At 42.3% G+C, this 25,427-nt stretch overlaps 1 protein-coding gene across 1 annotated transcript in view; it reads left to right on the top strand.

The window, feature by feature from the left end:
• The window catches only part of OSBPL6 (oxysterol binding protein like 6), a 90,117-nt gene that overhangs the window by 14,271 nt on the left and 50,419 nt on the right, over window positions 1-25,427 (top strand). The window contains exon 2 of the mRNA XM_081899550.1: window positions 9,158-9,199. The gene's annotated coding sequence lies outside the window, so the exon portion shown is untranslated. The remainder of the gene's footprint in view (window positions 1-9,157; window positions 9,200-25,427) is intronic.

Genomic DNA, 25,427 nt, shown 5'->3' with positions numbered 1-25,427 from the left:
GTTGGCAGGACCAGGGACCGAGCAACGGGAGCTCACCCCGTCGCGGGGATTCGAGCTGCAAACCTGATCGGCAAGTCCTAGGCTCTGTGGTTTAACTCACAGTGCCACCTGCGTCCAGTAACATGTTATAACAGTTAATAATCAGATAAACTTAAGGGAGGATTTCTGTGTCGTGCTTGTCTCATCGTTCCGTCCACTGACTTGCCAGACGAAATGTTCCCCTGCTGCGTAAGCAAAAGTCCTTGTGCAGGACTTTTCAGTAATGAGACTCCTTGTTTTCTTCTTGCTGTTCCCAAGATGCGAGGCATTGAAATTAAGTAAGATTTAGTAAGAGCGGAGGAGGAATTCAAGTTCCCCAAGGTTAGGTCTACCATCCTTTGCAAAATATGAATAGCAGCTCTCTTGCTTCTTCTGCAAGTGGTTGTACACACTCTTGCTCAACACATAGATTTTGTACTTTCCCCCTCTTGCAGTACTCTAGCGTGAGGTACCAAAAAACCATTTCATGTGAGTGGAATATACTTTCCATGTGCTGAATGTTGCCTTCTGCCTTCATCATAGAATGCTTGAGACTTCGCACTGGAAATGAGCAGAACCATACTGTGCCGCTTGGCCTACCTGTGCTCTGGTAGCTGAGGTGCATTCCCAGCTATAGGTCTTGCTGGAGTTCCTTTCAAGGTTGATGACAAAATTATTACCTAGCTTGGCATTGCCTTGTAAAACGCACCACTTCTCCAGCTGCACTATAGATTCAACTGCCACCACAGAGGGGTCTGAAGGGAGGTGGAGAAAAAAGCAACTTGGAGGATTGTGACCATCCAGTTCCCACAGTGGCTCCTTCCTCCACCAGATGTTGCCCCGTGGGCTTCCGCAGAACCATCTTGCCCTGAGCAATGGAGAGAAGAAGCAGTAGCAGATTTTGTACCAACAAGTTGCCTTGTTGTAATAATCCTATGTACCGTATTTTTCCGTGTATAAGACTATATTTCCCCCCTATTTTTTCAAGTTTAAAATTGGAGGTCGGCTTATACATGGATAGTGCATATGGGGGATTTCTTTATTTGGAGTCCCCAAAAATTGGGTGCGTGTTCTACATGGGGGCGTGTTATACATGGAAAAATACGGTAAAACACTTTTTGAAGATCACCTGTAAAGCAGTGTATAAATTACACTTAAGCAAGCAAACAAAATAAAACGCCTTTCCTTAATGCAACTCTTTGCCACTGCATCATATTCATGGCATACGATCGCCTCCTGTTCAATCAATAGCCTAGGTTTCCCTTCCTTTATTTCCTCTAGCTGTTAATTACTCAGCTTATATTAAAAATATTTTCTCTTTCTCCAACCAAGCACGATTTGTGAAATCTTTACTGCAGACTGAAGCAAAACAACCTCTTCGTACGTGTACATTAAAAATACTTAATTGGGGTGTCCTTTAAATTATTATTCAATTTAATTAATCAAGGCATTGTGCATAATTTCCCCTTCCCTTGGTTTTATTCTCAAAGCAAACCTGTGAGGAAGGCTGGGGTTACGAGAATGTAATCATCCTACAGTCACGCTGTGAACTTCATGATATAGGGAGGTTTGAACCAGATCTTTCTCAGTCAGTTCAGCACTATCCGTTATGACACATTGCCTCTTAGAAATTATTCTCTTCCTTGAAATTATGAGTCTGATATCTCACTAACATAAGAAAATCTACTCTTTGAGGGATAGCAGGTTAGGACACAGGGCCTGCAGACCAAGAAGTCTTCATCCAATCCTGGGTTCACATTCATCATCTCACAACCTCCACATTTGCCTGTTGTGCAGATAAAAGGGGATCAACCTTGTGTTTGAAGAGTAGGATGAAATTATGGTGGATTCTTCTCCAGAAAAACATTTGATGCAATAAAATTCATTGGTCTTCAAAGACTCCACAAGACTCTTCGTTGTTTAAAATTACTAGCGGGACTCTTCACCTTGGGAAATAACTTGGTTTTGCTTTCCACACTTTCTGAGTTCTGTTTGTTTGGAGAGAACTCTGACCTGAATATAAAGCCCTGGTCTGAAGAAAAGGCATCTGTTCAATAATCTTGACGTTTCCCCAGTGTTGTTACACGATTCAGTGTCCAATTGGCACGTCTGCTGAACCGATGGTGCCTGATAAATATGATCATGAGCATACATTCCATGCTCTTTGTATTCTCTTTTCCTTTACTTGTTTGAAAATAATCACAGGAGCTCAGCTGGTAGAGAATGAGACTATTAATCACAGCATTGTGAATTCGAGCCCCACATTGGGCAGAAGATTCTTGCATTGCATAGGGGGCTGGACTACTACATGACCCTCATGGTCTTTCCCAATGACTCTAGGAGTACAAAATGTGAAAAGCCTTTCTTCCCCCTTCATGGCTCATTCTAAGAGTTCCTCAGGTAAAGGTAAAGGGACCCTTGACCATTAGGTCCACTCGTGGCCGACTCTGGGGTTGCGAGAGGGTTCATCTCGCTTTATTGGCTGAGGGAGCCGCGTACACCTTCCGGGTCATGTGGCCAGCATGACTAAGCCGCTTCTGGCGAACCAGAGCAGCGCACGGAAACGCCATTTACCTTCCCGCCGGAGCGGTACCTATTTATCTACTTGCACTTTGATGTGCTTTCGAACTGCTAGGTTCGAGCAACAGGAGCTCACCCCGTCATGGCGATTCAAACCGCTGACCTTCTGATCGGCAAGTCCTAGGCTTTGTGGTTTAACCCACAGCGCCACCCATGTCCCTAAGAGTTCCTAAAGTAGGAGGCAAAATACTTGTTGACTGTGTGTAACAGAACCATGGTAATATCTCCAACCACTGTAAATCCTCTGGAGGTAAATTTACCTGCTGAACCAGTTGGGAGTGCAGCATTTCAGAGGGTTTAGTACAAAAGCCACTTGTATCAATGCGGGTTAGAATAGTCGCTTCCTATTTGGCCGTGTCACAGCTTTTAGTGGTGAGGCAGAATAGAGAAAACCCCTTATCCAGTATCCTAAGAGCAATGCCAGAGCCTGTGTAGTCTCGCTCTACTGCACTTCGATATCCTCTGAGGGGAATTTAAAAGTTGCCAGTAGTAAGTGGATCAGAGCTGAAGGGTTCTGTCTCATTTGCCAAGTGTAGCAACACCATGCTCTTGTTTGCTAAATCTTGATGTTCCCCATTGTAAATCAGCCCTGTTTTGTATCACTGCAGCAAAGATGCGTTGTTGAGATCAGCGTGCATCTGTACGTTACTTTGGGGCTCTATTTCAAATGATAAAATCAGCTGCAAGAAAATCCGCAGTCTGCTTATTTGAAAATTTTGTCCAACTCAAAAGCCTAATAAGGTCTCTTACTAATGAAAACAAAAAACACAATCACAGCAGAAAGATGGTAGAACCGATTGTAGGAACAGAATTATGCTGGACCAGCACAGTTTTAGAAAATCTTACTGGACTTTTTTGGCTACAAAATTCTTCCTTCCGCCTATTGTCGGCCTCATCGGTTTTTGAAGTCTCATCCGTCTCCTCAGATAGTTAATTGTACTTGCCAGAAAACTAGCATTGCCAGTGAGTGATTGAGAATAGATTGTTAATGGAGATATCTGTCTGCACTCTACCTAAAAGATGAGGGATTTGGCAAGATCTGAAACTGCAGTTTCAGTGATCAGCTTAGGCAGTAACAACTGCATTGTAAGCAGTTTCCCCAATATTGTCCTAATTGTAGCGCATAAGGATTTCTGGACAATGAGAGAAATGTTAGCGGAACTCTGTGCTCTTGATCACTCGGCTTGCTGCAGCGATAACCTGTGCTCAAGCATCACAATTCAGGGGTGACCTTCACAGAGCCTGGGAAGGAAATCTTGTTTGCCCAGTGTCCCAGGATAATTAGGAATGATTGCTGGAGCAACATAGCATCCTCAGAAAATACCAAAGGGGCAACCAAGATGCCAGTTGGAGGATTGCAGCTAAATTGGCAAACAGCTTCAGGAATCAAATACTTTTTACCAGTTACAGTCACTTCCTCCTGGCTGCTGAATGGCTGTTGAATTAAGGAACAGAAACAGCAAACAAAGGGGAGGAGGGAGTAGAAGTAAATCTTAATAATTTCACTGTAGCGTAAGTGTGCAACTAAAAACCTGAAGCATGTTTAATAACAAATCACGTGGGAGAGACACAGGCTAGGAAGTAGTTTGCAACTCTGATAGTTGCTTCAGACAGCTATCAAATATAATTTGATATATTTTTGGGCTTGGATCCAAAATGGGGCTTGCTGATCCAGTTATCAGCAGCTGATTTTGGTTGCTTGATGACTGTGGTGTGCAAAACAAGGTCCATGCCTTATTACAAACACAAATCATAATCATAATTAAGACAAATTCAGTTGTACTCGGTTGTTGATAAATTTATGAAGTTTGGTGCGGGAAGAAGACGAAGAAGAAGAGGAGTTTGGATTTGGTATCCCGCTTTATCACTACCCTAAGGAGTCTCAAAGCGGCTAACAATCTTCTTTTCTCTTTCTCTCCCACAACAAATACTCCGTGAGGTGAGTGGGGCTGAGAGACTTCAGAGTAGTGTGACTGGCCCAAGGTCACCCAGCAGCTGCATGTGGAGGAGTGGGGACGCGAACCCAGTTCCCCAGATTATGAGTCCACCGCTCTTAACCACTACACCACACTGGCTCTCTCCAGAAAATGGTGGGAGGATTTGTAATGTCTTTCTTTTTGCAAGACATGTGAGTCCCAGGAGAATAATGCTTCCCATGATACAATCCAGCCATCAGCACTTACTCTTCTTCTTCACTTCTTCAGGTGTGACTGCAGTCAAAGGAGATAAGAGAAGAAGAGCCACTGTAGTGTGGCAAGGGTGATTTATGACAAATCAGTTGATGAGATGGTTCTTACCTCCCAGTGTATATAAAAGCAAGCGCCTGTCTTAGGGCTTCTCCACATTGGAGAGATTAAAGTGTATTTGCAGCTGTTTGCATTCCCACTTCATTTCTATCATCCACATGACGTTACCCTCAAATCAAGGCCAGTTTTAATGCTTTCGTCCTGTACATTCAGATATGGAGATAATCCAAACTGCTCCACTCAGCATCACAGATAATTTATTTCAGTGTTTTTGGGTGGGTGGATCAATTCTCACTTTTTTGCTACTCTCCTTTCTATGTCCACTACTTCCTCAATGCTTTCCTTTATTTCCTTTATCTAGCTGCTGTGCTTGCAACCATTTTTTGGTATGCTCCTGAGCAGAAAAGAGAGAGAATTGCTTCCATCCCTCATATTTGTACAAAAACCAAAAAATGGCAAAAGCGTGCGCTGAGAATTTACAGTGGCCTGATGGTGTGCTTTTGTGTACTCCCGGGGGGGGGGGGGGTTAAAAAAAACAAAAACAAAGTGTCCATGTTGCTTAATTGGCATAATCAAATCAATACATTAGAAGGTGAAGAGGGGAAAAAAGGGAACATTTACTAGTATGAATAGGGACATGGGTGCTACTGTGGTCTAAAGTACTGAGCCTCTTGGGCTTGCTGATCGGAAGGTTGGCAGTTCGAATCTGCGCGACGGGGTGAGCTCCCATTGCTCTGTCCCAGCTTCTGCAAACCTTGCAGTTCGAAAAGCATACTAGCGCAAGTGGAGAAATAGGTACCGCTGCGGTGGGAAGGTAAATGGCATTTCTGTGTGCTCTGAGATCCGTCACGGTGTCTTGTCGTGTCAGAAGCAATTTAGTCACCACCCAGAAAGCTGTCTGTGGACAAATGGCGGCTCCCTCAGCCTGAAAAGTGAGATGAGCACTGCACCCCATAGTTGAATTCAACTGGCCTTAACCGTCCAGGGGTCCTTCACCTTTTTACCTTACTAGTATTAATGGAAAAGACTGAGGTCGCTTCTTATGTACAAATTCAAATACATGCAAGTGTGGACTAATCTGGTCTAATTCAAAAGGGGGGAAACTGGATTAACAACTAAATAATGCTTGGATTTGAACAAGCCCTTCCAATTTCCCTCCCTCACTGTCTTTATTTGAGTCAGGACTTGGCTCTGTAATTTATAGTGTCTATTATACCGACAGGAGTCTTTCCTGGTAATCTTTAATGACAAGTTCGCAGACACTATGGTTAAATTATACAGTACACATGTGTAAGTAACAACTGCTTCTCATTCATTCTGTCAAGGCAACAAATGATGGCATCTCTGAAACCTTAAGCATCTTTGCATTTAGTATATTTAGGCATGTTGTATGGTAAAAAGAGAACAAATACTCTTTTTCATAGGCTCATAATAATTATATTTCCTCATGCTGTTGTCCTTTTACTGTGGTGCCAGTCACGTTGCCAGATGATTTCCCAAGATAAATCGTTGATTCTGTATGATCTATAAAACTGCACTCATCTTTTTTTATACGCAGCACCAATTCTCACTGGGTTAAGAAGATCAGCCCTCCCTGAAGCTATTTTTCCTGAGGTAAAAAGTTTTCTGTTTGCCTTGAATGCTGAGCAGATGCTGCTGCCGGCTTTTGAAAAACATGAGTTCTTACTTTATATTCATTTTTCCTTACAAGATCCAGTGGCAAAAAAAATAAAAAAAATAAAAATATTTGTGCATATAATATAGCAAATCAGCATGGTGGACAATGATCTGTATAACCAGAAAGTCTGAAATAGGGCTGTGCTTTTGTAAACAAAGAGGTTGAAATTCTGTGCACATTTAATTGTGGGGCGTATGACTAAAGCTCATACCCAGTCAATAAGCTTCTTCAGTCCCTGTTAATTTGTGTTCAGCCTTTACCAATTATTTTGGAAATTAATGGAGGATCCTATAGAGATCTCTAAAGTTGACATATGAAACATAATTGTCTAGCAGTTTGTAGGGATCTTTTGGGCTTGAACCCCTGAGATTAAGAGTCTCATGCTCTGCCACCAGTTTTTTTTAAGAAATAAATAAATAAAAATAAATAGAAATCATGAGGAGAAGATAGGAAGAAGTCCTCTTTAATTTTACAAAAGGTGCAACTTTTGCCTAGAACTTGCACATGCTCAACCCAACATGGTGAGGTTGAGGCAGTTATTGCCCATGGTGGAGAATTTTTTGTCCCTATGTGAGGCAGAGTCATAGCCCCATGGTAGAGCACACACCTTGTAAGCAGAAGATGAGATGAGAAAGATGAGAAGATGAGAAAGTGTTCTCTGGCAGAGAGCCTGGTTGGAAAGCCAGTCAGAGCTGATAATTAGAGGCTAGATGGATGTGACTTGGTTTAAGACATTTTCCTGCGGTTTGTTCTAGCGCCTTACCTAGCTGTGTTTGCAGAGTGCGCGGTTTGTTTGAGCTCCGAACAAAGCATGCAAAACTCCTGGTAAGTGTGTTTACCATTGCATCCCTATGGGGGACCTGGATGTTTCGTATTGGTATATTACAAACTAAAATGTAAAACAGTGCTCGCATTTCAGGAGCTATTCCTTGTGCCTGTCTTTGTTTCCTTTGGATCTCATTCATGAAACTTTTAAAGTCTACAGGGACTCCTGAGATTGTAAATAGCGGTGAAGGTAGCAACAACACAGAGTTAGTTTCTACTTGTAATGATTTTTGACGCGTCGTATTTTCTGTCCGCTTTTTGAGTTAAGTGTTAAAACATCCAGGGTTGACTTATTTTCATATCATTACTTGATGGCTGCTTGACATTTATTCTGTTGTGCTCACCCTTAATGTGACTTAGTGAATTCTACCTCTTTTACATTTGATGTAGATAACTCATTTTAGAATAGTACTAGAAGGAGGTACAAATAATTATAATCCTCTTTTGAAATGGAGAAAACGACCATTTTAGAGATTATTATTTTTTCTTCTCTACTTCGTTGCGACTCATCCAGTCCAGCTACGTACTACTACCTACTTAATTATCTTTTGATTTTGGTGATCCGTGTTCAGATCTATTTTCTAAGAGTGTGTTAGAAAATCACGGCGTTTTTTTTGGTATTGTATTATGGTCGTTATTATTAGACTGCAAAAAACCCCCACACATTTCTGCAGAGCACTTTACTTGCTTTTTCCTATTACTGTAATGGAAAACGGGCTCCGTGAGCCAGGATTCTGACCATGTTTTTTAGGCCCTTAGTCATCATTCTGTATGCAAAGCAAGTGCATTGGTGAGTCACTGTCTTCCTGGGGTATAGTAAAAAAAGAAAGAAAGAAAGAAACAACAGCAGAGAAGTGATCCAACATCTTACACAAATACTGTCTTGTTCTGAGTCACTTCTGCTTACATCATTGACAAAAATAACTTTGTGCAGCTCTAAAATCTTATTAGCTCTCTCACAAAATGTTCCATTAATAAATTCCACTTCCAGTGTTTCGTTACTGGTAATGATTCAGAATGCAGCCTTACCCATCGTTTTATCACTTGTTAGTATTAAAAATTGTGCCTTGGCGCCTACTGGATTCTGCTGTACTTGTGGTACAGCATAATAGCAGTGCGCTACAAGTCATTGTTCAGCATGCGAAATGGGCGCACACTGATGCTGTAGTTGTGCAAAAAGTGACAGCTAAATTTGCACCCTGTAGTAAAGGTTGTGCCAGTTTGCGTAGCAGTCAAGCCTGATCTGTTCTCTGAGACAGACCACGGCCAGGGATTAAGTTCTGGACCAGAAAGGCAGAAATCCAAAGAGCGAAAAGCAAGACTAGGTCAAAAGTAGGTAGGTTCCAAGGTTTTTAGCTTGGTTTACGAAAATACAAGTAAAGTGAATATGCTAAATTAGTTAATTCTGTGGTGCCACCAGAAAGTCTTTTGATGCAAACATAAATATTTCCTATGCAAATCGCCTTCTTCCAGATCAAGGGAGTCTGTGCCTGCTTGGTGAGTTGGGCAGACTGGGGAATTGACTTGGATGTAAGACCTTTATGGTAATGACTTTTATGAAGCCTGGTGTGTTCTAGATGTTGTGTAAGAGGCAAATGGTGGGAGACTAGTTGCTATACGCTCTAGTTGAAAACCCTTCCTCCCATATCTTACACCAGCTTGCCTTCCAGTTGCCTTTTATCCTGTAAATAAAGAGTCATCCTCCAAACAAAAACAACTCAAATGAAATGTTTATTAAGCACTAAATTCAAACTAATACAGTTTTAAAATGGCTAATATTTCATTTCTTGCTTCTTCTTTTTTGCTTTAGGTCTGGATGATTCTTCAGGAAACCTGAAGTAAACCATGACAGGTAGAACAAACTTGTTATGAATATCACATTTTCGCTCCTTGGAAATCAAACGTTATATGGCATTAATAAATCTTCAGCAGAAGAGTGTGGTTCTGATCATGGCATAAGTGTGCACGGTAATGTGTGCAAGCCAAGGCTCTGGTTGTGTTGTGACGCAGAGAGAAATGCCCAATTCTCCCCATAATGTGTAAAGACACGGTGGCTAATTTTGACCTCCAGATGCTTGGTCTCCAGCTTCCATCAGCACCAGTCAGCATGGTCTTTGTTCAGGCTTACTGGCAGCTGGAGTCAAGCAACATCTGGAGGGCCACAGATTAGCCACCCTTGGTTTCAAGCAGGGTTTTCCAAACTTGGCTCTCTAGTTGTTTTTGGACTACAGTACCCATCATCCCTGACCACTAGTCCTGCAAGCTAGGGATGATGGGAATTGTAGTCCAAAAACAGCTGGAGACCCAATTTTGGAAATCTTGGTTTAGAGCAAGCACCAAATGCATCAGATAGCTCATGTCCAAATGTACAAAAGGTAGAGGCAAATCTTCTTTGTGCGTGGGTGTGCATTGTTGACGATTCAGCAAGGGAATCCACATGCATAAGCAGGTTTTGCACACACACCTATGCTAGATGCAGGCATGTCTCTATAGCACTTGTAGCTGATAATTTAGTGAAAGCATACCTATATTTTACCAGTACATGGTACCTTGGTTTAAAAACAGCTTAGTTTATGAACAACTTGGATTAAGAAGGTTGCAAACCCAGAAGTAGGTGTTTTGGTTTGTGAACTTTGCCTTGGGATAAGAACATGTTCCGCTTCCTGTTGAGTGTGTTCCATTTGTAAATTGAGTCCCCCTGCTGCTATGGGAAAGCACCCCTTGGTTTAAAAATGCTTTGGTTTAAGAATGGATTTCCGGAACGGATTAGGTTCGTAAACCAAGGTACCACTGTAATATGGTACATGAAAACATTTTGTTAATTTCATCATGTAGTTAGCCTGAACTAATGCAAAGCAGCACATTCTATCAGCCCAGCTATGTAAGGCAAAGTAATATTATTGATTTGGTGAGATTTAAGCGGACGGAAGACACAAACTCAGAGACATTTGTATGTTTGCAGGGCTTATATTGATCTTATCATTTAGCTGCCACAAGAGTAAAGGAAACAAAGACCCTTATTGCTTATTCTCTGCTTATGCAATGTGTGCATGCATTTTCTATTTTAGAAAGGTCTGCTCAGTCTATATGTATTTTCACAGAGTGCACGATATCACTAAATTCAACACCCTCAAATCTCAGCCTATCTGACTTGTAGTAATTTTGTCACAATGTCTCTTTATCATTATCTTCAAGGGCAATTCCAATTAATTAAGGGTGGAACAGTAGCCTGGGTCCTTTAAAAAGAACAAAAGCAAGGCCAGAGTGTGCATCAATTTGCATTCGTGAATAAGTCATTTAATTAGGATTGCTACTGCCTTCTCAGAATTTTATAGTAATGGAAACTGCTGCATGCATACTGCTTAAGCGCTAGCATTTCCTTGATGCTCAGTATGGTATTTTCTTAACACCTCCAGATAGTGTTAAAGCACTGTGAATACTTGTGTGTATATCCAATAGGGTTTCTTTGGTTGAGGTTTGGGAGAGAGTGGGAAACAGTTGACATGCCGTTAAAGAGCTTACATTAGCAAAGGGAAGTTGGAGAAGTGTGTCTTGAAGATGAAATGGAATGCAGTCTGTGATCAAAGCCCCAATCTTTGTTTTGAAAGCTAAGTAATGATGGGTGCCACCCACTTTTATCAATGGACCACTTCTGTAGTACTCGTATTTTAATGTTCTTGTCGTGCTTTCATTATCTCTTCTAGAAAATGCAAAATGTTTTCCTAGCACTGTGCATTTCTAGCTTGTCTCTAGCATGTGCATTTAATTCTGTGGGAGTCTCTCTCTCTCTCTGTGTTCACTTCCCAATAACTGACTAGTTACATCAAGACAGGGAACTTCCTATACTCAAATTAAAATGCAGACGTAGGTCTCTCAGTGGGGTGGGGCCACAGTTCTAGTTTCCTGGAAGCAGCCTTGCTGATGCCTTACTGAGAGAGAAAGAGGGAGAATAAGGTGGAGGTGAGATTACGGCTGATGCAAGCACACTGGGGAGTCAATCCATTGCTCCATCAGTTCATCTCCACAGCCCTGACCTTTCTGCCACCACATCCCTTCCCCTTCTCCTCCCGGTAATCAGCAGCAATGCTGATGCTGGGAAGCTATCATTGCAGCTCAGCCCACAGGCCGAGCTCCTTCAGGTTCAGTTTATGTAGATTAGTCCTATTGCACAATGCGCTTTACATAACTTCTAACAGCAGCACAGAAGAGATTCCTTTCCCAATATCCTTTCAAAGCATGATACCCATGCTGATTCTAATTCATGTTAATGCTTCTGAGCAGAGAACCAATGGGAGGTTAGAAACTAGAGATTAATAAATCCAGTATTGAAATAAGATGATTTTATATATCTCCTTTTTTTTTGTCCAGAACATTTCAAGTATCTCTCCTGATATTCATTTCCTTTAATCCCGACTTACAGTTGCCAACTCATCCTTGTGTGCCTGTTCTAGGATGCTCCAGCTCATGGGAATAGCAATGAATATCAAAATTGGCCATATTACTCTTTCTTATTTTATTTGCTCATTATTTAACAGTTTTATAATCCACATTTTAAGAGACAAATCTTGACAAAGTAGATTACAAGATGCGCAACAAAACATAACAAATGAAGCATAATTTAAAAACAACTTAAGCCAGTACAAAGTAGGCTTGCATAACCTAACCGTAGAAAGAGAGAAGACGCCATTTCTGCAGCTCAGTTTAGAATTAGTCACTGAAGGTCATGACCGAAAGGTGGGCCTTTAAAAACATTGAGGGGTGAGGCTTGCTTAATCTTAATGAGGTTAACCACTGCAGTCAGTTTGCATGTTACATCTACATCTCAGTGCATCTTATTATTTAATAATATTTGCATGAGTGATAAGGGCTTGCCACACTTTGGATTGTCTCTCCAGGCATGAGTCTGAGCGGTTTTGGCTTTGCGCCACTGCTTTCCCCTGAAAAACCTTCCATTAAAACCAGAACAAACGGCAATCCTTGGAAACCTGATTGCCATTTCTTCTGATTCAATGGTAAACCGCAGGTTTTCTTTGGGGGGGGTGGAGCAGGGAAGCGGCAGAGCAAACAGAAATGTGGAAGAGCCCTAAGTTGACCTAACTTTCCAGGTCAGTTTTGCAGTTGACTCCATTACAGTTCGTGTAAACCTCCTTGAATAATGTTATTAAAGGTTTGCTTTAAAAGGGGTTAGGACTTTTCTGTTGTGAGGGGTTAATTATGATGAACTTTTGATATCAGTTAATTTACATAGAATTACCACCTTTACCTACTTGAGGACTTGTCAACATGGTGATGAGATAAGCGCTGTGTATTTCCTGAGATGGGCCTTGACATTTTGCATGCTGCAGCATTCACTTGATTGAAGAGCACTGGAAGATAGTGCTTCATTTTCTTCTGTGTGTATATATTCACGTGTGTGTTTGTTTGTAAATCTCCCCTTCTCTCTCTCGAAAAAGTAAGTTTAAACCAGGTTATTGACCTATATAGCCTGTAAAAGTGCTTCAGCCTTGTCTTTATTAAATATTTTGAGAATTCAGGCGTTTAGGCCTAGCGCCGTATTTTTCGCTCTATAGGATGCACCCAATCATAGGATGCACCTTGTTTTAGAGGGGGAGAACAAGAAAAAAACATTCTCCCCCTCTCTGCTCAGCACCCCTTCAGAGAAGCGGCAGGAGAAACAGAGCCCCTTCCATTTCTCCTCCCGCTTCGCTGAAGGGGCGCTGTGCAGCTCTCCCTCTCTGCTGAAGCCAGGAAAGTCTTGCTCTCTCTATAGAGCGAAAAATACGGTAATTTGTACAACGATATGGTATGGTCCAGTTAAAGTCAAGCACCTTAATTTCAGTAGCAGAGGATTAACATGCTTTTTTTTCCTATTGAAACCAGTGGAACCTAAAAGTGCTTAAATTTGGTTGGATCATGTATTTTGTTCCGTAATATTGATGGTGTAAGAGATAGGGCTTAGAATGCAGCAACTAAAATTACGCATCATATTGCAAGCAACCCACCTGAGTAGAAATCTATTTGGAACTTCACAGGAATGAAAGTGCCCTTAAGTTATTTCTGAATTTCGTACACATCAGGTACCAGTGTAAAAGTACTGCAAGGAGGTTCTGCTGGTGTGAATTTTACTAGGATTGTGAATCTGGAATCTTGTGAGAATATTTGACAGCCATATTGCTTTCAGCAGCACTGCTGTACTGTGTCACCGAACGATAACTTTGTCCTGACCTTGAGGGAGAAATTCATTTCTTTCTCCTTATCCTTGACCTTTCCGGAGACTTCCCCACAGCCTTTTAATTATTAATAATAGTCAGATTACTTTTTATGATTTGGTAGTCCATTCTAGTAGGCGCCGAACATCAGCATAAGTCTGCGTGTTAAGGCTGCAGACATATATCAACACACATGATCAGGCTTGCTGTGTGGTTTTATTTTTAAAACAGTTGGTAGAGCATGAGTCTCTTAATTTCAGGGATTTGAACCCCATATTGGGCAAAAGATACATGCATTGCAAAGGGTTGGACTGTATTACCCCCATGGTCCCCCCTTCCAACTCTTACAATTAAACGATTCTATGATATTATTCTGATAAATTTGGTTATAGTATTTGTCTGTTTCCTCCTTAGGGAGGAAGCATGGGGTAATGTCAAATGTTTAAGAAAGGTGTGTCAAGTGGATTATAGAAAAGTTCTGAAATAGTAAAATAGGGCTCAGTCCTGCAAGAATTGTAACATAATGGGCAGAAGATGTTGACACATAGAGCCCTTGATTATTTGTGGGTAATGTGTGGGACTAGGATCTCACAACTCTCAAGGAGCCACAGAATATCCACGCTGGATTGGTTGTACTAACACATAATTGGTACAGCCAACGTAGACTGTAAGACTGCATCTAGGTCACCGCTTCCCTTCAAAACCTTGACTGTTAATCCATTTGTGTGTGTCTTGTCAGGGCAGTGTGGGCCAATGCTCATGCACAGCAGTTCAAACACAGGCAGCCCACTGCTGTTAGAACAGGGGTTGGCAAAGTTTCTGTGGCTTGGGCCAGTTCCCGCAGACACCGTGGTGGGCCGGAGTGTGTGCGCATGCGCAAATGCTATTTTCAGTGCTCCTTCTGGCACAGAGGAAGCAGCTTCCCATTGGCTACACGAGCTTCCTGCAGCCAATGGGAAGCCAGCCAGCATTGCAAAAGGCGGTCCCCACTCTGCTCTGCACCGGTTTAGCGCGGCGCACGGGAGCCAACTGAGCGGGCACCGGGGGTCCATGGGCCAATTAAACGACCCTGGGCCTTAGGTTGCTGACCCCTGTGTTAGACGCACCCAGTTAGGACTCTTGATGGTTTATGCTTGCAGGTACCCCACAGGCATCTGGTTGGCCACTGTGAGAACAGAATGCTGGACTAGATGGGCTATTGGCCTGATCCAGCAGGATCTTTTTAACGTTCTTAAAAATATAGCCAGACTTTATTTTGTGGGAGACAGGGATTAAATTTCATGCAATAGGATGGATGCAAGTCTTTGGAACAAACAAGCAGGGCAAGCAGCTGATGGGAGTTCCTGATCCTTTTCTACAGCTACAGTGTGTTCATTCCATCAATTCCCTTTTTGTTTAAACACTTCATTACTAGGCTGCACTGCCGAAAGGCCAGTGCTGTCTGGGAAAGCCACTTACTTTTTTGTTCAGTTAGTTATTTCTTCTCCATAACTATGTGCTTAAAAGATCCTGTCAGCTCTTCACTCACTGCTATATTTAGCAATGCATTTGCAAAATGGTTATTTTACTCCCCCTTATGAAGCCAAAATAACGCAATGACTCAATTCTGTCCTGAATCAGTGTCTCTCCGTCCTGAAAATCCTATATTTGTATTGGGTTTTGTAACAGCTGAGCTACTACTACAACAGCAGCAGCAGTCTTTAATTCTTTGCGCTGTTTGCTATAAGGGCAGCATATACAGTGGTAGCTCAGGTTAAGTACTTAATTCATTCTGGAGATCCGAACTTAACCTGAAACTGTTCTTAACCTGAAGCACCACTTTAGCTAATGGGGCCTCCCACTGTTGCCGCGCCGCCGGAGCACGATTTCCGTTCTCATCCTGAAGCAAAGTTCTTAACCTGAAGCGCTATTTCTGGGTTAGCGGAGTCTGTAACCTGAAGCGTATGTAACCCGAGGTACCGCTGTAAATGTCAGGAAGAACATTAGCACTTCCTGTCAGACATTATTGTGCACACTTGCTTCCCTACCTGGAAAAACTTTGTACCCAGGAAAAATGTAATTAATGTATAGAATGGCCCTAGGAATTGATGAAATAATGCATGTTGAATCCACAGCTTTTAACAGTTGGTTGTTAAAAAATGTATTCACGTGTTACTGGAGTTAGCTGGAGGGTAGAGGGGTCTTGTGCTTGGGTCCTTCCTCTGGGCTTCCCAAGAACATCTCTTTGGCCACTGTGAGAAAAGGATGCTGGACAAGATGGGCCATGGGCCTGATCCAGCAGCGCTCTTATGCTGTACATTTCAAAGTTTTATTCAAACGCTTGTACTCAACTTCCGTGGCTTTTAGGGCTGGGTGATATATCGATATAGCGTCCAAAACCAGTTTGAAATCCGTATTTTGATATCAGCTTCATGGCAATATATCGCGAATCATGATGTGCGTTAGGGCTGAGCGATATATATATATAATCCAAAACCAGTTTCAAGTCCCCATCATGATATTGGTTTCATAATTTTTGACCTGGCAATATATTGTGAATCATGATGTTTGTTTGTGTCTGCTATGCAAAAATCACAACATGGGGAAAACCGTGAAGCCAACCAATGCCTTTACGTAGCTCCATCCTTATTTGAGACATTCTGAAATATCAGTATATTGCAGTGTTCAGCTGGTGATGTATCTGGTTGAAAAACAGATATTGCCCAGCCCTGCTGTTTGCTTCTACATAGTTCCACCCTTGTTTCAAACATTGTGATATATTGGTATATCACGATGTTTAGCTGGTGATATATCATAATGTTGGAAGACCATATATGACCCAGCAGTTTTAAAGTAGGATTGTATTTATGGTAGGATTATATCAGACTTTTCTGCACAGGCCATCTCTCGTCTTACAGCTATGTATAGACATGTAGATAATAATGGAGCTGTGTGTTAATGGGTTTTGAACCAATGTTCATATGGCAGGAAACAAGGTAAAGACAGAGCTGAAAATGGCATTGAGAAGCCCAGTGCGAAGTTGTTTCTGAAACCCTTTTGAGTAGTTCATGCGATTTTTATTGACAGTTGAAGCCATAATCTCTGATGACTAATTTCTGACTCAGCCGTAGATTTATAAAAATAAAGTCCAAGGAGAGACACTTGTCTTGAGGGAATCACATAAATTTATAGGCTGATGCTATGGGCCTCTTTTATCTGCAGGAGCAGATGTTCATGAGTAATTTCGGTGTTCATTTGGCCTTGTCCATAATAATTTAGAGGAAAGCAGCTACTGGTAATTGGAATGGAATCCATGTCCTATTGAAGTCAGTGTCAGAGCTCCCACTGATTGGAATGGTCTTGGATTGCTCTCATTGGGGCTTTTCAGATGTAATGCTAAGCAGTGGCTTAATTCTGAAACAATTAGTAAAGGTAAAGGGACCCCTGACCATTAGGTCCAGTCGTGGCCGACTCTGGGGTTGCGGCACTCATTTCGCTTTATTGGCCGAGGGAGCCAGTGTACAGCTTCCGAGTCATGTGGCCAGCATGACTAAGCCGCTTCTGGTGAACCAGAGCAGCACACGGAAACGCCATTAACCTTCCCGCCGGAGTGGTACCTATTGATCTACTTGCACTTTGACGTGCTTTCGAACAGCTAGGTTGACAGGAGCAGGGACCGAACAACGGGATCTCACCCAGTTGCGGGGATTCGAACCGCCAACCTTCTGATCGGCAAGTCCTAGGCTCTGTGCTTTAACCCACAGCACCACCCACGTCCCTTTTTGCAAGAATTAGTAGGTCTGCCCATTTCCTCCTCCTCTCTCATAGCACTGCACTAGTAATGATGAACCTGTGAACTTCCAAATATAGTCAGACTACAGCGCTCATAATCTCCGACCACTAACTGATAGGATCTGGGAGTCCCAACAACATCTGGAGGGCTACAAGTTCCCCATTCATATACAGTGGTACATTGGTACTCGAACAGCTTGGCTCCTGAACGAATCGGTTCCTGAATGCCGCAAACCCAGAAGTAAGTGTTCTGGTTTGCGAATGTTTTTTGGAAGCCGAACGGACTCTCGGAACAGATTAGGTTCGAGAACCAAGGTACCACTACTACCACATGGTTTAGCATGAAAATAACCCAGGGTTATTTTCCAGCATGAAAATAACCCAGGGTTATTTTCCAGCCGGAACTTGCTGGAACTCAGTTCTGGCACCTCCCAGGTGGGCGCCATTGCCATTATAAGAGAACAAGATGAGTTCATGGTGAGTTCCAGGACCTCTTTTTCTAGAAAAACAGAGCACTGCTTATGCCTGTTTGTTTTCTAAAACTAAGCCAAGATTTGACACTACATCTGCAAGGCCCCATTGTGTTTGGCTGGAATTTGATAAAGAAAACCACGATTTCCAATATATTTAGTATTATAAACATCTCTTCAAAGGAAACAAAATTGCTCAATACACCGAGAACCTGTTAATTTTGAAGCTAGCCAAGTTTTTCCAGCTTTGCAGTTCAGAATGCCTTGGGAATGTTATGCCTAATAAATTTGGTTACACACACAAGGATACATAAATAATCTGGCTGTTGCTGTCTTGCTGCTATAAAAGAGAACCACATTAGTTTTTCTTACATTTGCTTTTTCTGGTTAGCTTTCTTCGAGTGACGAGCGCTAAAGTCTTTGTCTTGCATAATGACTCTGTTGCCCCTTTTCCCTGACCTCTTACAGTTGGAACCATTATTACCTGCTGCTAACTACTGCTGTTGTTTTCCCTTATTGATTCTTTTTAAACATGCGTGCCTTTCTATGCTGCTACTGGAAATGGAATCAGCTGTTTTAGTAATGGTATCTCAGTAGCTATAATCTGTCATGTAGACAGACTAATCCATTTTCTGCGGCAACAGTGTCATTGTTTAGAATGCTGGGAGCAAATTTTGGGTTCCAAATGCAACTGCCAGTTTCTGATCCCAGGCTGTTCTGATCAAAGCAGTTTAAGTTTAGGGCAGTGTGTTGCTTGCCAGCTAACATCCACAGAATTCTTTACTCCTACTGCCTGAAGTATGTCAGCGAGCACAATCAGGAGACTTCTTCATGGTTGCACTGTTATGGGATTCCTTCATTTATTTGATTCCACATTTCAGAAAGAATAAAGACGAAAACCTATCTTCCTCCTCCTGCACCCTCCCTAAAGAAACAAAGCTAGTCATTATTGACTACATCTTCAGGTTGTAGTCACAACACAGGTTGTATGTTGTAGCATAGGGTCCTGCGGACTGGAGGCATATTTGGAAATCGAAACAAAAAAAATTCCTTCCAGTAGCACCTTAAAGACCAACTAAGTTCTTGGTATGAGCTTTCGTGTGCATGCACACTTCTTCAGACCAACACGGCTACCGATCTGTAATTGGAAATCGAAGAAACTGTTGTGGGCACTACAAAACATCCAGATGCTCAGCTACACACATACCCCACACACAAATTGGACAAAACAAGTACACACACCCTCACAATGACAAACAAGAAGTAGGCAACCACCAAAATCAGACACCCTTCCCAACCAAAAAGAATTTTTAAAAAGCCCCACTCCAAAAAGCGGAAGGGGTGCCAAGGCCAGTGTCTGAGGGCACCCTGGTGCCCATGAGCACCACATTGGGGACCTCAGTTGTAGCATGTATTCTATACATATGGTCCACTTACACACATAGCTGATGACAATTACAGTCTTGTGGCCTCCTAAGGACTAAGAGATGTATTGTAGCAAAAATTAACACGAACTGAAGTTTGTCTTGTCTATTTCATAAAATGCTGAGCTCCATTTCCAATGTCAGATTCGTGGCCATTCATTATTTTGCATACTTATTTTGCATAAGCTGACCTGTTTTTCTTGTGCAAAAAGATGAAGAGCATTGCTGGCTTGCCCTAGGCTGTATGATGTTGAGAAACAAGCATGTGAACAAGCACCCCAAGTCAGGGCTGATGTTGCTATGTCCTGTCATGGTGTGTCCTCAGTGAATACAGAGGCGGAGTTGGCATCAGGGGATTTCTGCTGCATCCAGCCCGTCCATTTGCCTCTCTCTTCTATTCTCTGTTTGTTGTTTGTGAGTTTGTGAGCTTTAGTTTAGAGGGCTGTCTGCATGCAAGCACAGGTCTACACCCCAAGGCCTGTATGAGCGGATTATCTTCATGCAAGATGGGATGTAAATAATAATACAGTGGAATAGTTTGGGTAGTAGCCAAGTACAGCTATCTTTGGTTGAATCATAGGACATTGGAACTCATGGTGTATTGCAGGTGTCAGCTAGAAGCATACATATTTATAGTGTTCTGCAGGCTTCCAGTATAAAGAGGTGTTTATACAGTGGTACCTCGGGTTACATACGCTTCAGGTTACATACGCTTCAGGTTACAGACTCCGCTAACCCAGAAATAGTACCTTGGGTTAGGAGCTTTGCTTCAGGATGAGAAGAGAAATTGTCCTCTGGCGGTGCAGCGGCAGCAGGAGGCCCCATTAGCTAAAGTGATGCTTCAGGTTAAGAACAGTTTCAGGTTAAGAACAGACCTCCGGAACGAATTAAGTACTTAACCCGAGGTACCACTGTATGCCCATTGCATAGTCAGAAAGTTAACCTGCTGCATAGACAGGTTGAGGCTCAGGTTGATGGCAGAGTGGAATTTCTCTAGGGTCTCTTACCTCTGGAGTCTCACCCAGCAGGAAGAAGAAGGCATAGCCAGGGCAGGTGAATGGTTGCAGAATGGGGCTGTGGAACAGAAGGGAGAAGCTGGGGTGCTTGCTTGCAAAGTGTCTTGTGGAGGGGTTCTTTGGGGGCTGGCCAGTGGAGTGAGCGGGAGGGCAGTTATCCATATATGCCTTTTGGGATTCAAGGTGGCTTAAAACGGTGGATTTGAAAAATGTCTCAGTTCGTTTGTTTTCATTCCAATTTGCAAAAACAAATGTAAAGCCTTTCCCTCTCTGGTGTATTGCCCTAAATCCATGGAATTAGAGAGAAGAGGTTAAAATAAAGCAAAGTCATTGCTAGCTCAGTTGTATGTTGCAGCCGATAACTTTGCACTTCCTTCCTAAACTAATGCCCAAGCCATGTTGCTGCTTGGAAATATGGATGGAGGGTGCTTGCACTTGAACGTGCTTCCTTTTGAAACGAATGAATTAATGCAAGAAGACACACAGTGCACGACCAGTTCATTGCGTAAGAGTTGCTGAGCTCTGAATGCGATAGCTGTCCAAGGTGTACGTTTTTAGGCGTACGTCTTGGAGATTATAACAGCACATCTGAAGACTGGAGCAGTGAAAGCAAGACTGGAAGTGGAATAGGTCACAGGCGGTGCATTACAAAAAGCATTGTTGATGCTTAAAGCGAGTGATGAGATTGTCTGACCCCAACCTGCTATTTATATTCAGGACATTCTATTGGGGGAGGGTTACAATGTCTGGCCACATGGTACCCCCCACCTGCCACCAGGTCATGGCCCCTTGCAGTACGTTCTGTTGTGTACCTTGATATCTGTGGCTTTGGCAGTGTTTCCTAACCAGAGGGTCTATGACAAAATGTTTCTTTATGCTTTCCTAGGGCATAACCTGTTTTGTCTCAGTGTAGCACACGGAAAAGAAGCTCTGAGCAGGGGAAAAAAAATGCAGCTTGCTGTTTTTGCTTCTGTCTCTATTCATCCGGATGAAAAGGAATATATCTCCCCCCCCCCTTTTTGCTAACGTTTAAGAAAAGATACGTTAGCAACAATATTTCTTTCAGTTGCAATAAAATATACGTGCTCATCATTGTTGAAAAGTCAAGTTATGTAGCAATCAGCAGTCAGTTTTATAGAGCTTTGCATTATATAGCAAAGCGATTTGTAGGAGTATTTCTTGCAGAAACAAAAGTTTCTTGTAAAAGCTGCCTTAACCTCAGAAGCCTTATATTTGCTAGTTTACAATATTGTGATCCAGAACGTTAGAGAGAGGATGGCAAAAGAACCCTGTTCAATTTTACAGACCCTTTACCAATCTATAATTGTTTTGTGATGTGAACAGTAGCAGCAGAGAAAACTCAAAAGTGATTGAGAAACAGACTAACTTCCCAGTAGCTTTCCGCTAGAAATGATATAGTTGGAACACAGGCTGTTCACTATCTTTATCCTCTGAAAATACCTTTAGCGTCTTCCTCTTCTCTGCCTTTGCCCTGTGCAAACAATGGGCCACTTAATTTCTGAACCCCTTTCTGCCTAGGACCCTCGTACCTACGGGACTGCCTCTCCTGGTATGTCCCACAGAGAAACTTACGGTCTTCAAATGAAAACATCCTGAAGGTCCCAGGCCACAGAGAGGTTAGGCTGGCCTCAACCAGAGCCAGGGCTTTTTTGGCTGTGGCTCCGATCTGGTGGAACACTCTGTCACAAGAGACTAGGGCCCTGCGGGACTTGACATCTTTCCGCAGGGCCTGCAAGACAGAGCTGTTCCACCAGGCCTTGCACAGCCTGACTCCCTCCCTTGGCAATCTCCGCGGAGCTCTGGCCCAATGGTTGCCAGTGGCTTGATTTGAATTAATTTTATAATGAATGATTTTAGAGTGTTGTGTTGTGTTGTACTTTTGTACTGTTTTATTGTTGTTAGCCGTCCTGAGCCCGGCTTCGGCTGGGGAGGGCGGGATATAAATAAAATTTATTATTATTATTATTATTATTATTATTATTATTATTATTATTATTACTACTATTATTATTATTATTATTATTATTATTTCCTCCCCAAAGGTTCCATGCATTACAAAAGCATTTCATTGTTTCCCATGCAGTCTATATATACTTTTTCCTTTGGGGAGGGCACCTTTCACGATATGGGTCTTTTCTCTGGACATTCTACTTTTCTAAAGCTTATAGATTCTGCAATGCTGGGAGCAGTTCTTTCCTATCCTCCCCCTTCCCCAAGAATCATGATTTTGTTAGCATAGTCAAAAAAATATGTCACCCTGGTGCCAGAAAAGTCAACTTCTGATGGGTTTCAACACATCACCAACTGTGGTAGTTGCATCTGAGCAACTAGAGATTATATTTACTAGTCCTCTGTTATCCTTGGACGGCAGTTCACAGGCATCATGGCCGAATGGATTTGGCAGCTTGCCAATCCACGGGAGCTCTTGGTGGTGCAAACCAGTCTATATGCACCTCAATTGCTGCAAAATCTCTAGTTTACAGGGTGCATGCCAGATTTATAGAGCTATTGGTGAAATGAAACGAACGTATGATTTTGAACAGTTGAATATTGCTGTGCCCATCAGACTATGGGTTTTGAGAATACTATCCTTATTTTCTAGCTATTAAACAGGTTTTAAATAACAGGATAATTTATTAACGACAAATCCCCCCTGGCTCCATGGAACATTACACCATTCATCTATGAATGTGAATCAGATCTAATAACAGAATCTTTCATCTTTGGTTTCATCTGACCTAGGCCTTGCATGTGCCCGATTCTCCTGTACCAATAGTTCAGGTATTGGATTCCTCTCTGGAAACAGAGGCTCTTTTATATCGTAGTTTCAGTGTTTTAAAGATGGGCTTACCTAACAAGTTTGTGTAAAAACATCTAAAGTTAGGGATAGGGTGCTTATCTGTTTTACATTGGGGCAAGCATTGTCCTCCAGTACAAAGATTGCCCTTTCCCTGGTTTTTACATAGAGGTAAATGCAGCCTATGAGAGTCCTTTTCTAAGGTAAGTCAAGAGTTTTTTCCTCTGTGTCCTGAGGACATATCCATATTAGCAAATTGGTAACCCACTTCTTTTCTATTCTGTTAATGTGAACGTTTTATATTCACGCTAATTCAAGATATTGGCCGCCCTGAACTTTTCATCCATCTACTTCCAATACTGTGGGCAAAATAATGGCATTGTCTGAAACTGATTTGAATATAACTAAAGCTTTGAGTTGTCACTTTGAAAGAAAAAGGGGAAAAGATTGTGTTGTGGTTCCGAAATCCACATCTGGGTTAAATAGAAAAAGGAAATTCATTATTTCAGTTTAAGGTTTTCTGAAGTTTACATTTGACAGTCCTTACGTGATAACTTTTAAGAGGAATAATCAGAGCCAAATTGGGCTTGCCGATTGGAACGTCGGTGGTTTGAATCTGCATGGCGGTGGTGAGCTCCCATTGCTCTGTCCCAGCTTCTGCCAACCTTGCAGCTCAAAAGCATACCAGTGTAAATAGATAAACAGATACCACTGTGACGGGAAGGTAAATGGCATTTCTGTGCACTCTGTCACCAATCACGGTGTTCCGTTGCGCCAGAAGCGGTTTAGTCATGCTGGTCACATGACCCGGAAAGCTGTCTGTGGACAAATGACGGCTCCCTCAGCCTGAAAAATGAGATGAACGCCACACCCCATAGTCGCCTTTGCCTGGACTTAACTGTTCAAGGCTCCTTTACCTTTACCTTTTCCAAATGTATATTTTTTTATATACGAGCCCTGGTGGCTGCTTACCTGTGTCTTGTGAGCGGCAGGGGCTGGTGGCGGTGGTGAGACGATGAGTGGCGCGGAAAAGGGCTCCGGAAAGGGGCTGCTTAAAATGGCGGTCACTCAAGCGCTGCTGTTGCTGCTGGCACCAACAAAGCCCAGCCCCCTTCCTCCTCTAGGCAGGGCAGGGAGAAGCCAAGAGGAGGGAGGGAGGAGGCGCCGCTGCCCATGTGAGGGAGAGGAAGAGAGAGGGAAAGAACACGCGTGCTGGCGATCCACATAGCAATTCCCGGACCCTCCGCGGGCTGGATCCAGAAGGCAATTGGGCCTGATCCAGCCTCCAGGCCTTAGTTTTCCTACCCATGCTCTTAAGAATATTAGGGAGCTGGCAGGTGAAGAAACATGGCTTTGTTTTTTGAAGTCTTCTTATGAGGACTAGACCATGTGAAAAACGAACGTAAGATTTTAGCTGCAGTTCATTCATTTTCAGCTATCATTCTTGTTTTTTAAAAAGTGCACCTAATCATTCTGTTGTTGCACCCGTAACATAGGTTTAAAGTGCCATTTAGCTCCTAGCTTTCATATCTCAGTTTCTAGCACTGGGTAAATAGCAAATCAAATAGCATGTTATCTACAGAGAAAGCTCTAAATCTTGTATTACCATAATGGTTGTAAAGGGGCACTAGAAGGCTTTATTGTGTCTATGCTTGTAAACTGAAAATGGGCGCTGCAAATTTTGTTCAGTTTGCAAGTCCTGACTACAGTCTGTTTGTAAAATTAGTTTTGTTTTTTTGTTTTTTTGAGACCTGTAGGGAAAGGCTATCTGTTAATCTAAGGTGACAATACCAACATTTTAAAAACAATAGAGAGCAAACCTTTCTGGAAATATCCTGCTGCACATGCACCTTTGAAAATACTGGCTCTGAGCAAGATATATGTCATTCAGTAGAGCGGCTACTGTATATACTGTACATTTGTCCACTATGTCAGTAAAGCAAGTTAAACTGCATGAAGGCTAGTTATTATATAAGGTTTTGCACAGCAGAATTTGTTTTGCACAGGTCACAGCTGAAGAACACCAGTATAAGCTATTCAGCAGGAAACCTAGCCAAAGTACAAAAACATTTCTAGATGAGATTAGTGACTGCTTGTTCTGATTGGGGTGGAAATAACTTGAACAGGCCTCTCAAATTTTGGCAGGCTTATATGTATAATACACTCTCTCTCTCTCTCTCTCTCTCTCTCTCTCTCTCTCTCTCTCTCTCTCTGTGTGTGTGTGTGTGTGTGAAAGATTGCTCCAAAAATTAAGGATTTTGCAACTTCTGTCCGTTTCTGAACATTTGATTTTGTTTTACATGAAAGACGTCAAAGTGATCCTCAGGGTCCCTTCCGACTCTACAATTCTATGATTCTATGAAAGATGATGC

This window comes from Podarcis melisellensis, assembly GCF_964234715.1.
Source record: "Podarcis melisellensis genome assembly, chromosome: 1".
NCBI classification, from domain to species: domain Eukaryota; kingdom Metazoa; phylum Chordata; class Lepidosauria; order Squamata; family Lacertidae; genus Podarcis; species Podarcis melisellensis.
The sequence above is the reverse complement of the archived record's forward strand: the minus strand, read 5'-3'. Positions and strand labels throughout refer to the sequence as shown.